The sequence below is a fragment of the Zea mays genome, chromosome 8 (assembly GCF_902167145.1).
Source record: "Zea mays cultivar B73 chromosome 8, Zm-B73-REFERENCE-NAM-5.0, whole genome shotgun sequence".
NCBI classification, from domain to species: domain Eukaryota; kingdom Viridiplantae; phylum Streptophyta; class Magnoliopsida; order Poales; family Poaceae; genus Zea; species Zea mays.
The window spans coordinates 168,725,725-168,739,550 of record NC_050103.1 but is presented as its reverse complement, the minus strand read 5'-3'; the positions used below and the strand labels follow the sequence as shown (position 1 = coordinate 168,739,550).

The 13,826-nt window shown below is 45.4% G+C and overlaps 1 non-coding gene across 1 annotated transcript; it reads right to left on the bottom strand.

Annotated features, from left to right (window-relative positions):
- Positions 1 to 12,856: 12,856 nt before the first annotated feature.
- On the bottom strand, positions 12,857 to 13,053 carry LOC111590002 (U2 spliceosomal RNA). The gene has a single exon (XR_004852297.1). It is a non-coding gene; the product is annotated as a U2 spliceosomal RNA (small nuclear RNA).
- Between the last annotated feature and the right edge of the window lie 773 nt (positions 13,054 to 13,826).

Below are 13,826 nucleotides of genomic sequence, written 5' to 3'. Positions count from 1 at the left end.
GTGAGGAGTTCATATGATGTCTTCTTGAGGATTTGGTGAAGATACAACCGATTGATGGCATAGCAAGCGGTGTTGACCGCCTCGGCCCAAAACCGATCCGAAGTCTTGTACTCATCAAGCATGGTTCTTGCCATGTCCAATAGAGTTCTATTCTTCCTCTCCACTACACCATTTTGTTGTGGCGTGTAGGGAGAAGAGAACTCATGCTTGATGCCCTCCTCCTCAAGGAAGCCTTCAATTTGAGAGTTCTTGAACTCCGTCCCGTTGTCGCTTCTAATTTTCTTGATCCTTAAGCCGAACTCATTTTGAGCTCGTCTCAAGAATCCCTTTAAGGTCTCTTGGGTTTGAGATTTTTCCTGCAAAAAGAATACCCAAGTGAAGCGAGAATAATCATCCACAATAACTAGACAGTACTTACTCCCGTCGATGCTTATGTAAGCGATCGGGCCGAATAGATCCATGTGTAGGAGCTCCAGTGGCCTGTCGGTCGTCATGATGTTCTTGTGTGGATGATGGGCGCCAGCTTGCTTTCCTGCCTGGCATGCGCTACAAACCCTGTCTTTCTCAAAATGAACATTTGTTAGTCCTAAAATGTGTTCTCCCTTTAGAAGCTTGTGAAGATTCTTCATCCCAACATGGGCTAGTCGGCGATGCCAGAGCCAACCCATGTTAGTCTTAGTAATTAAGCAAGTGTCGAGTTCAGCTCTATCAAAATCTACCAAGTATAGCTGACCCTCTAACACTCCCTTAAATGCTATTGAATCATCACTTCTTCTAAAAACAGTGACACCAATATCGGTAAAAAGACAGTTGTAGCCCATTTGACATAATTGAGATACAGAAAGCAAATTGTAATCTAAAGAATCTACAAGAAAAACATTAGAAATAGAATGGTCAGGAGATATAGCTATTTTACCAAGACCTTTGACCAAACCTTGATTTCCATCCCCGAATGTGATAGCTCGTTGGGGATCTTGGTTTTTCTCGTAGGAGGAGAACATCTTCTTCTCCCCTGTCATGTGGTTTGTGCACCCGCTGTCGAGTATCCAACTTGAGCCCCTGGATGCATAAACCTACAAAACGAGTTTAGTTCTTGACTTTAGGTACCCAAATGGTTTTGGGTCCTTTGGCATTAGACACAAGAACTTTGGGTACCCAAACACAAGTCTTTGACCCCTTGTGCTTGCCCCCAACATATTTGGCAACTACTTTGCCAGATTTGTTAGTCAAAACATAAGATGCATCAAAAGTTTTGAATGAAATGTCATGATCATTTGATGCAATAGGAATTTTCTTAGGCAACTTAGCACGGGTTGGTTGCCTAGAACTAGATGTCTCACCCTTATATATAAAAGCATGATTGGGGCCAGAGTGAGACTTCCTAGAATGAATTTTCCTAATTTTGCTCTCAGGATAACCGGCAGGGTACAAAATGTAACCCTCGTTATCCTGAGGCACGGGAGCCTTGCCCTTAACAAAGTTAGACAATTTCTTAGGAGGGGCATTAAGTTTGACATTGTCTCCCCTTTGAAAGCCAATGCCATCCTTGATGCCAGGGCGTCTCCCATTATAGAGCATACTTCTAGCAAATTTAAATTTTTCATTCTCTAAGTTATGCTCGGCAATTTTAGCATCTAATTTTGCTATATGATCATTTTGTTGTTTAATTAAAGACATGTGATCATGAATAGCATTAATATCAACATCTCTACATCTAGTGCAAATAGATACATGCTCAACGATAGATGTAGAGGGTTTGCAAGATTTTAATTCTACAACCTTAGCTTGTAACATGTCATTCTTGGTTCTAAGGTTGGAAATAGTAACATTGCAAACATCAAAGTCTTTAGCCTTAGTAATCAAATTTTCATTTTCTACTTTAAGGCTAGCAAGAGAAATGTTTAATTCTTCAATCCTAGTAAGCAATTCATCATTATTATCTCTAGGATTGGGAATTGAAACATTACAAACATGAGAATCAACCTTAGCTAATAAATTAGCATTTTCATTTCTAAGGTTGTCTATTGTCTCATGGCAAGTGCTTAGCTCACTAGATAATTTTTCACATTTCTCAATTTCTAGAGCATAAGCATTTTTAACCTTAACATGTTTCTTGTTTTCCTTAATTAGGAGGTCCTCTTGAGAGTCCAAAAGGTCATCCTTTTCATGAATAGCACTAATCAATTCATTTAATTTTTCTTTTTGTTCCATGTTAAGGTTGGCAAAAAGGGTACGCAAGTTATCCTCCTCATCACTAGCATTATCATCACTAGAAGACTCATATCTAGTAGAGGATTTAGATTTAACCTTCTTTTTGCCGTCCTTGGCCATGAGGCACTTGTGGCCGACGTTGGGGAAGAGAAGTCCTTTGGTGACGGCGATGTTGGCGGCGTCCTCGTCGTCGGAGGAGTCGCTTGAGCTTTCGTCGGAGTCCCACTCTCGACAAACATGGGCATCACCGCCCTTCTTCTTGTAGTACTTCTTCTTCTCCTTTCTTCTCCCCTTCTTGTCGTTGCCTCGGTCACTGTCACTAGATATGGGACATTTAGCAATAAAATGACCGGGCTTACCACATTTGTAGCAAACCTTCTTGGAGCGGGACTTGTAGTCTTTCCCCCTCCTTTGCTTGAGGATTTGGCGGAAGCTCTTGATGACGAGCGCCATTTCCTCATTGTCGAGCTTGGAGGCGTCTATTGGTTGTCGACTTGGTGTAGCCTCCTCCTTCTTTTCCTCCGTCGCCTTGAATGCGACGGGTTGAGCTTCGGATGTAGATGGATCATCAAGCTCGTTGATCTTCCTCGAGCCTTCGATCATGCACTCAAAACTTACAAAATGCCCGATAACTTCCTCGGGGGTCATTTTAGTATATCTAGGATTACCACGGATTAATTGAACTTGAGTAGGGTTAAGGAAAATAAGTGATCTTAGAATAACCTTAACCACCTCGTGGTCGTCCCACTTTATGCTCCCGAGGTTGCGCACTTGATTCACCAAGGTCTTGAGCCGGTTGTACATGTGTTGTGGTTCCTCCCCTTTGCGAAGCCGGAACCGACCGAGCTCCCCCTCGATCGTTTCCCGCTTGGTGATCTTGGTGAGCTCATCTCCCTCGTGCGCGGTTTTGAGCACATCCCAAACCTCCTTGGCGCTCTTCAACCCTTGCACTTTGTTATACTCCTCTCTACTTAGAGAGGCGAGGAGTATCGTTGTCGCTTGAGAGTTGAAGTGCTCGATTTGGGCCACCTCATCCTTATCATAATCCTTATCCCCTATGGATGGTACCTGTGCACCAAACTCAACAACATCCCATATACTTTTGTGGAGTGAGGTTAGATGAAACCGCATTAAATCACTCCACCTAGCATAATCTTCACCATCAAAAGTTGGTGGTTTGCCTAATGGGACGGAAAGTAAAGGTGCATGTTTAGAAATGCGAGGGTAGTGTAGGGGGATCTTACTAAACTTCTTACGCTCTTGGCGTTTAGAAGTTACGGAGGGCGCGTCGGAGCCGGAGGTTGATGTTGATGAAGTGTCGGTCTCGTAGTAGACTACCTTCCTCATCCTCTTTGGCTTGTCCTCACTCCGATGCGGCTTGTGGGAAGAAGATTTTTCCTTCTTCTCTTTGTGGTGAGAAGAAGATTTCTTTTCCTTCCCTTTGTTGGAGGAGCTCTTCTTCTCCTCCCTCCTTTTGGTGCGGGACTCTTCCGATGAAGTGCTCCCGTGGCTTGTAGTGGGCTTTTCGCCGATCTCCATCTCCTTCTTGGCGTGATCTCCCGACATCACTTCTAACGGTTAGGCTCTAATGAAGCACCGGGCTCTGATACCAATTGATAGTCGCCTAGAGGGGGGGGGGTGAATAGGGCGAAACTGAAATTTACAAATATAAACACAACTACAAGCCGGGTTAGCGTTAGAAATAAAGAAACGAGTCCGCGAGAGAGGGCGCAAAACAAATCGCAAGCAAATGAAGAGTGTGACACGTGGATTTGTTTTACCGAGGTTCGGTTTTTGCAAACCTACTCCCCGTTGAGGAGGCCACAAAGGCCGGGTCTCTTTCAACCCTTCCCTCTCTCAAACGATCCCTCGGATCGAGTGAGCTTTCTCTTCTCAATCACTTGGAACACAAAGTTCCTACAAGGACCACCACAAGTTTGGTGTCTCTTGCCTCAGTTACAAGTGAGTTTGATCGCAATAAAAGAATCAAGAAAGAAGAAAGCAATCCAAGCGCAAGAGCTCGAAAGAACACAAGCAAATCACTCTCTCTAGTCACTATGGCGTTGTGTGGAATTTGGAGAGGATTTGATCTCTTTGGTGTGTCTATAATTGAATGCTAGAGCTCTTGTAGTAGTTGGGAAGTGGAAAACTTGGATGCAATGAATGGTGGAGTGGTTGGGGTATTTATAGCCCCAACCACCAAAAGTGGCCGTTGGGAGGCTGTCTGTTCGATGGCGCACCGGACAGTCCGGTGCACATCGGACATGTCCGGTGCCCCCGCCACGTCATCACTGCCGTTGGATTCTGACCGTTGGAACTTCTGACTTGTGGGCCCGCCTAGGTGTCCGGTGCACACCGGACATCTACTGTTCCTTGTCCGGTGTGCCAGTATGGGCACGCCTGACTTCTGCGCGCGCTGCGCGCGCATTTAATGCACCGCAGAGAGCCGTTGGCGCGGAGATAGCCGTTGCTCCGGAGTTGCACCGGACAGTCCGGTGCACACCGGACATGTCCGGTGAATTATAGCGGACTAGCCGTTGGAGTTTCCCGAAGCTGGCGAGTTCCTGAGGCCGACTTCCCTTGGAGCACCGGACACTGTCCGGTGTACACCGGACAGTCCGGTGAATTATAGCGGAGTCGCCTCTGGAAATTCCCGAAGGTAGCGAGATCGCGTTGGAGTCCCCTGGTGCACCGGACACTGTCCGGTGGCACACCGGACAGTCCGGTGCGCCAGACCAGAGGTGCCTTCGGTTGGCCCTTTGCTCTTTTGTTGAATCCAACTTTGGTCTTTTGATTGGCTAAGTGTGAACTTTTAGCACCTGTATAGCTTATACACTAGAGCAAAGTAGTTAGTCCAATTGTTTGTGTTGGGCAATTCAATCACCAAAATCATTTAGGAACTAGGTGTAAGCCTAATTCCCTTTCAATACTATCATCGACCGATATACCTTTTGATCTACGGATTTACGTCCCGTATCGAGGTCGAGATGCCCATTAGTTCCTATGGGTGTCTTGATGGGCTTGGCATCCTTCATCCTAAACTTGGTGAGTATGTCTTGAATGTACTTCGTTTGGCTAATGAAGGTGCCCTCTTGGAGTTTCTTGACTTGAAATCCTAAGAAATACTTCAACTCCCCCATCATAGACATCTCGAATTTCTGAACCATTATCCTACTAAACTCTTCACAAGTAGATTTGTTAGTAGACCCAAATATAATATCATCAACATAAATTTGGCATACAAACAAATCATTTGCAATAGTTTTAGTAAAGAGAGTAGGATCGACTTTTCTGACTTAGAAGCCATTAGTGATAAGAAAATATCTTAGGCATTCATACCATGCTCTTGGGGCTTGCTTGAGCCCATAAAGCGCCTTAAAGAGTTTATAGACATGGTTAGGGTACTCACTATCTTCAAAGCCGGGAGGTTGCTCAACATAGACCTCCTCCTGATTGGTCCATTGAGGAAGGCACTTTTCAAGTCCATTTGGTAAAGCTTGAAGCCATGATAAGTAGCATAGGAAAGTAATATACGAATTGAGTCAAGCCTAGCTACAGGTGCATAGGTTTCTCCAAAATCCAAACCTTTGACTTGTGAATATCCCTTGGCCACAAGTCGGACTCTGTTCCTTGTCACCACACCATGCTCATCTTGCTTGAGGAAGACCCACTTGACGTGGAACACGATGCCATACCTCATTCCTCGTGAAGTTGTTGAGCTCCTCTTGCATTGCCAACACCCAATCCGAATCTCTTAATGCGTCTTCCACCCTGTATGGCTCAATAGAAGACACAAAAGAGTAATGTTCACAAAAATGAGCAACACGAGATCGCGTAGTTACCCCCTTATGAATATCGTCGAGGATGGAGTTCACGGGGTGATCTCTTTGTATTGCTTGGTGGACTCTTGGGTGTGGCGGTCTTGGACCGTCATCATCTTCCTTGTCTTGATCATGGGCATCTCCCCCTTGACCATTGTCCCCTTCTTGAGGTGACTCATCTTCTTGATCTTCATTTTCATCCTCTTGAGCTTGATCCTCATCTTGAGTTGGTGGAGATGCTTGCATGGAGGGAGATGGTTGATCTTGTGCTTGTGGAGGCTCTTCGAATTTCTTAGCGCGACGCACGAAGCCTCTTCATCATCTAGCTCATCAAGATCAACTTGCTCTACTTGAGAGCCGTTAGTCTCATCAAACACAATGTCACAAGAAACTTCAACTAGTCCGGTGGACTTGTTAAAGACTTTATATGCCCTTGTGTTTGAATCATATCCTAGTAAAAAGCCTTCTACAGCCTTAGGAGCAAATTTAGATTTTCTACCTCTTTTAACAAGAATAAAGCATTTGATACCAAAGACCCTAAAATATGAAACATTGAGCTTTTTACCGGTGAGGAGTTCATATGATGTCTTCTTGAGGATTCGGTGAAGGTAGAGACGGTTGATGGCGTACCAAGCGGTGTGGACTGCTTCCGCCCAAAACTGGTCCGAAGTCTTGTACTCATCAAGCATGGTCCTCACCATGTAAAGTAGAGTTCTATTCTTCCTCTCCACTACACCATTTTGTTGTGGCATGTAGAGAGAAGAGAACTCATGCTTGATACCCTCATCCTCAAGAAAGCCTTCAATTTGAGAGTTCTTGAACTCCGTCCCGATGTCGCTTCTTATTTTCTTGATCCTTAAACCGAACTCGTTTTGAGCCCGTCTTAAGAATCCCTTTAAGGTCTCTTGGGTTTGGGATTTTTCCTGCAAAAAGAACACCCAAGTGAAGCGAGAATAATCATCCACAATTACAAGACAATACTTACTCCCGTCGATGCTTATGTAAGCTATCGGGTCGAATAGGTCCATGTGGAGTAGCTCAAGCGGCCTATCGGTCGTCATGATGTTCTTATGTGGATGATGAACACCAACTTGCTTTCCTGCTTGACATGCGCTACAAATCCTGTCTTTCTCAAAATGAACATTTGTTAGTCCCAAAATGTGCTCTCCCTTTAGAAGCTTATGAAGATTCTTCATCCCAACGTGGGCTAGTCGGCGATGCCAGAGCCAACTCATGTTAGTCTTAGCAATTAAGCAAGTGTCGAGTTCAGCCCTATTAAAATCAACTAAGTATAGCTGACCCTCTAACACTCCCTTAAATGCTACTGAATCATCACTTCTTCTAAAGACAGTAACACCTATATCCGTAAAAAGACAATTGTAGCCCATTTTGCATAATTGAGAAACTGAAAGCAAGTTATAGTCTAAAGAATCTACAAGAAAAACATTGGAAATAGAATGGTCAGGTGATATAGCAATTTTACCAAGTCCTTTGACCAAACCTTGATTTCCATCCCCGAATATGATAGCTCTTTAGGGATCATGGTTTTTCTCGTAGGAGGAGAACATCCTTTTCTCCCCAGTCATGTGGTTTGTGCACCCGCTATCAATTATCCAACTTGAGCCCCTAGATGCATAAACCTACAAAACAAATTTAGGCTTGTTCTTAGGTACCCAAACGGTCTTGGGTCCTTTCACATTAGAAACAAGCACCTTGGGTATCCAAACATAAGTCTTTAACCCCTTGTGTTTGCCCCCAACACATTTGGCAACTACTTTGCCTGATTTGTTAGTGAGCACATAAGATGCATCAAAATTCTTAAATGAAATATTAGGTTCATTTGATGCAATAGGAGTTTTCTTCGTAGGCAATTTAGCATGAGTGGATTGCCTAGAACTAGATGCCTCACTCTTATACATAAAAGCATGATGAGAGCCAGAGTGAGACTTTTTAGAGTGAATTCTCCTAATTTTGTGTTCGGGATAACCGACAGGGTATAAAATGTAACCCTCGTTATCCTGAACCATGAGAGCTTTGCCCTTAACAAAGTTAGATAATTTCTTAGGGACATTAAGCTTGACATTGTCTCCTTGTTGCAAGCCAATGCCATACTTAATGCCAGGGCGTCTCCCACTATAGAGCATGCTTCTAGCAAATTTATTTTTTTTATTTTCTAAGTCATGCTCATTAATTTTAGCACTAAGTTGAGCTATGTGATCATTTTGTTGTTTAATTAAAGCTAGGTGATCATGAATACCATCAACATTAATATCTCTACACCTAGTGCAAATAGTAACATGCTCAACGGTAGATGTAGAGGGTTTGCAAGTATTTAATTCAACAATCTTAGCATGTAAAATAGCATTCTCATCTCTAAGATTAGAAATAGAAACATTTCAAACATTTAAATCTTTAGCCTTAGCAATTAACTTTTCATTCTCAATTTTAAGGCTAGAGAGAGATTCATTCAATTTGTCAATCTTAGCAATCTAATTAGCATTATCATTTCTAAGGTTGACAAGAACATCATCACTAACATTTAATTTCTCAACCTTAGCAATCAATTTATCATTTTCAAATCTAAGGTTGGAAATAATGTCATGGCAAGTGCTTAGCTCACTAGTTAATTTTTCACATTTTTCTATCTCCTGAGCATAAGCATTTTTAACTTTAACATGCTTCTTATTTTCTTTAATAAGGAAGTCCTCTTGGTTATCCAAGAGTTCATCCTTCTCATGAATAGCACTAATCAATTTATTCAATTTTTCTTTTTGTTGCATGTTTAAGTTGGCAAAAAGGGTGAGCAAATCATCCTCATCATCACTAGAGCTAGCCTCATCACTAAATGTTGCATATTTAGTGGAAGCTCTAGAATTTACCTTCTTCTTTTTGTCGTCCTTTGCCATGAGGCACTTGTGGCCGACGTTTGGGAAGAGAAGGCCCTTGTTGACGGCAATGTTTGCGGCGTCCTCGTCGGAGGAGGAGTCGGTGGAGCTCTCATCGGAGTCCCACTCCCAGCAAACATGGGCATCGCCGCCCTTCTTCTTGTAGTATATCTTCTTTTCTATTATCTTTCCCTTCTTGTCGTCGCCCCTGTCGCTATCACTAGATAATGGACATTTAGCAATGAAATGACCGGGCTTACCACACTTGTAGCACACCTTCTTGGAACGGGGCTTGTAATCTTTCCCCTTCCTTTGCTTGAGGATTTGGCGAATGCTTTTAATGATTAAAGCCATCTCCTCGTTGTCGAGCTTGGAGGCGTCGATGGGAAGCCTACTCAATGTAGACTCTTCCTTCTTCTCCTCCGTCGCTTTGGAGGCGACGGGTTGCACCTCGGGTGTGGAGGTGGCGCATCGCTCGATGGTTTGTTTGGAGCCTTTGATCATTAGCTCAAAGCTCACAAACTTTCATATCACTTCCTCGGGAGACATTAGTTTATATCTTGGATCACCACGAATTAATTGAACTTGAGTAGGGTTAAGAAAAACAAGTGATCTAAGAATAACCTTGACAATTTCATGGTCATCCCATTTGGTGCTCCCGAGGTTGCGCACTTGGTTCACCAAGGTTTTGAGTCGGTTGTACATGGCTTGTGGCGCCTCCCCTTGGTTGAGTATAAATCGACCGAGCTCCCCCTTGATCGTTTCCATCTTGGTGATCTTGGTCACCTCGTCTCCTTCGTGCGCGGTCTTTAGTACATCCCAAATCTCTTTTGCACTTTTCAACCCTTGCACCTTATTATACTCCTCTCGACTTAGAGAGGTGAGGAGTATAGTAGTTGCTTGGGAATTAAAGTGTTGGATTTGGGCGACTTCATCCGCATCATAATCTTCATCCCCATGGATGGTACCTGTGCTCCAAATTCAACAATGTCACATATGCTTGTGTGGAGTGAGGTTATGTGATATTTCATCATTTCACTCCACTTAGAATAATCTTCACCGTTAAAAGCCGATGGTTTGTCTAATGGAACGGAAAGTAATGGAGTATGTTTGGAAATGCGAGGATAGCATAAGGGGATCTTACTGAACTTCTTGCGCTCATGGCGCTTAGAAGTGACGGACGTCCCATCGGAGCCGGAGGTGGATGCCGATGAAGAGTCAGTCTCGTAGTAGACCACTTTCTTCATCTTCTTTTTCTTCTCGCCACTCTGATGCGTCTTGTTGTGTGAAGGGGATCCCTTCATCTTGTTGCCGGACTCACCCGATGGAGCCTTCCCGTGGCTTGTGGCGGGCTTCTCGCCGGTCATCATCTCCTTTTTTGCGTGATCTCCGGATATCACTTCGAGCGGTTAGGCTCTAATGAAGTATCGGGCTTTGATACCAATTAAAAGTCGCCTAGAGGGGGGTGAATAGGCAAATCTGAAATTTATAAAGTTTAAGCAAAACTATAAGTCGGGGTTAGCGTTAGAAATATAAACGAGTCTGAAAAAGAGGGCGAAAACAAATCACAAGCGAATAAGAGCGGATGACACGGTGATGTGTTTTACCGAGGTTCGGTTCTTGCAAACCTACTCCCCGTTGAGGTGGTCATAAAGACCGGGTCTCTTTCAACCCTTTCCCTCTCTCAAACGGTCACTTAGACCGAGTGAGCTTCTCTTCTCAATCAAACGGAACACTTAGTCCCTACAAGGACCATCACACAATTGATGTCTCTTACTTTGATTACAATGATCTTGGGAACAAGAAATGGGGAAGAAGAAAAGCGATCCAAGCGCAATAGCTCAAAAGAACACGGCAAAACTCTATCTTCTAGTCACTATTGCTTTGAGTGGAATTGGGACTTGGAGAGATTTTGATTCACTCTATTTGTGTCTTGTATTGAATGCACTAGCTCTTGTATTGAATGTGTTGGCTGAAAACTTGGATGCCTTGAATGCGTTGGGGAAGGCTGTTGTCGAAGGGCGCACCGGATAGTCCGGTGCGCCAGCCACGTCACCCAACTGTTAGGGTTCGATCGTTGGAGCTTCTGACATGTGGGCCACCGGACAGTCCGGTGGTGCACCGGACAGGTCCTGTTCACTGTCCGGTGCGCCATCTGACGCCTGCTCTGACTCTGTGCACAGTCGACACTGTTCACTGTTCACTGTTCACTTTTGCAGTCGACCATTGGCGCTGTAGTCGTTACTCCGCTTGGCACACCGAACAGTCCGGTGCTACACCGGACAATCCGGTGAATTATAGCGGAGGGCAATTCCAGAAACCCGAAGGTGGCAAGTTTGGAGTGATTCTCCCTGGTGCACCGGACACTGTCCGGTGGTGCAGACCAGGGCACCCTTCGGTTGTCTTTTGCTCTTTTTATTTTAACCCTTTCTTGGACTTTTTATTGGTTTGTGTTGAACCTTTAGCACTTGTAGAACTTATAATCTAGAGCAAACTAGTTAGTCCAATTATTTCCGTTGCGCAATTCAACCACCAAAATCAATAAGGAAATGGTGTGAGCTTATTTCCCTTTCAGTGTGACAGGCGCCACCATGTCCTCCTCGACGGCACACATGGAGAAAGGCCAGGTGCATGACCGACTCGCCCCGTACCCACGTCGACTAGCGTCGGTCGCCTCGCGGCTGTGACCGTGTGTAGGGGCAGCAGGTTGGGGAGGAAGAACAGGGCGAAGGCGAGAAGACGAATGGGACGTCCGACGATGGCGAAAACGATGGTGCGCGCATGATGTGAAATATCCTCGTGGACGTGCAATAGCCACTGCGCGAGTCGGTGTCGGGGCTAGTGTCGGACGAATACGGGGGAGGGGGCACCTACTCCTACGCCCTGTGTCGAGAATGGGGTGGCGCAGAGGTGGAGGCGTGAGGGGAGAGAGAAAAGAAGTAGAATGACGAACGATGTGGTGGCAACTGGAGCGAGGACCATCATTACCGTGTGGAGGTATAGATAACCAAATGAGTTGTCTCTAGCGAGCCCGCCCGAGGCATGACCCATTTAATAGTGTCTGGGCCAACCCGGCACGAGCGTCGTGCGGTGCTTGGGCCGTAGCCTCGGCCCGTAGTGTTGTCCCGTCCCGGCATGATTTTTTTATTTTTCAAAAAACATATATACATATGTACAATTTATATTCAATATTGTAAACATTTGAGCATAATGTTCTACTGGTTAGATAGCTTCGCCGAATGTCTTCCAGCCACCCTTTTTCCATTAGGGTGTGGGTTCAAACCCCACCTATTGCTTTTTAATATTTTACGTTGAGTTGATTTTAAAGAAATGTAAGGACTTTTTGTAAAAAGATGACGTAGGACTACCGTTGAAACTTGTGCTTTAAGTATAGTAGAGACATGCACTTCATTAACTTATTATAGCAAGGTTGGCTTAATGGCCCGTATCGAAGGCCTTACGTTGAGTTGATTTTGAAAAAATGTAGGTGCTTTTTGTATTGAGACTGTTGCCAATGAAATAAGACATGGTTTCATGAGAACTTTAGATTAATAGAAGTCCTCATTCTAAATTTTCTTATTGTTATCGGCTCTGTAGTCTTGCTGTTGTAGTTGCAAGATTTCTTGTAAAGCAGACGCTCGCACTCAGGTTTCAGCACCATTACTAGTAGTATTAATATATGGTTGTGCACGATTTGACAATGTTCTCTAACCCACTACTGCCCTGAAACTAATAAGCTCCTCGACCTCAAGGTAACAAAATAAAGTTCACATCCTACAAGTCCAATTTAACTCACTAATCAGGTCCAACTACAAGTCCAATATATTAACTTTAAACCCAAGTATTTAGAACGCAGAGCTTTTTATTTGACCAGGTGACTGTTGAACTTTAAACCAAGTCCAATATAACTTTAAAACAGAAAATTTAACTTAGACTTGGTTGGGGCGCGCCAGGCTTGGGCAGTAGTGCAACGCCCAAGCGACACATGAGGACCCCAGTAGCAAGCTACTGTAGTGAGTCCTCCCCCACAAAAAATAAATTTAATATCGAAGTGAACACATGGTTCACATATCAGATATTAAACTGATAAGAACAGATACTACACTTGATCTTAGCCAAAAGGCCGAGAAAGGTATGCTTTGCTATGAGGTATAGGATCGTATTTTATAAGCCTCCTCTGGCTCCGCTGGTCCAAAGCTTCCGGGGTGGCACTAAACTGAGGCGCGCTCCAGTGCTCCACGCACACGTCGCGCGCTATTTTGGTTAGCGGGTCGCTGTGGAAATATGCTCGCCATGGCCCATCAATAGCTAGCCCACTGAAGAATCCGTCGGGCCTGGAATTCACTCAGTCTTCTCCATCAGGCTTCGTCAAAGTTTGAAGCGGCCGTGCCTGATTGATGCGGCCTCCCGCCTCCCGACTCCCCGTCCCGCCTTCGCACTGCAGAGTACTCCTCTCTCGCCTCCGCGCGTGCAGCTCCGCCCCCTGCGTTCCTGTGCCACGCCCACCTCCTCATTTCGGGCCATCTCGCGTCCTCGCCGGCTCCCCGCTGCGGCTCTCCAACCTCCTCCTCCTCGCCCTTGCGTCCGTCCCGCCGTCTTCGCGCGCCTCCCGGAGCCCGCCGCTCGCGACCTATTCCTCTGGAGCACGTCTGTCCGCCTCCACGCCCCCACGTTGCGCTGCTCTGCTTCGCGCGGACGCGCCATTGCGGCGTGTGGACGGACGCCTACACATTTCCCGCTATCCTCAAGGGTCAAGGCCTGCGGCCGCGCGCTGGCTGCAGGGCCGGACTCCTGGTTCACGCCGAGGCCGTGAGGAGGGGGATGGGCGTGGACATCTTCAGTCTTCACGGTGAACGCGCTCATCAGCTCTGGACCCGCTCGCGGAGGAACGTGTTCGACGAGGCGGGCG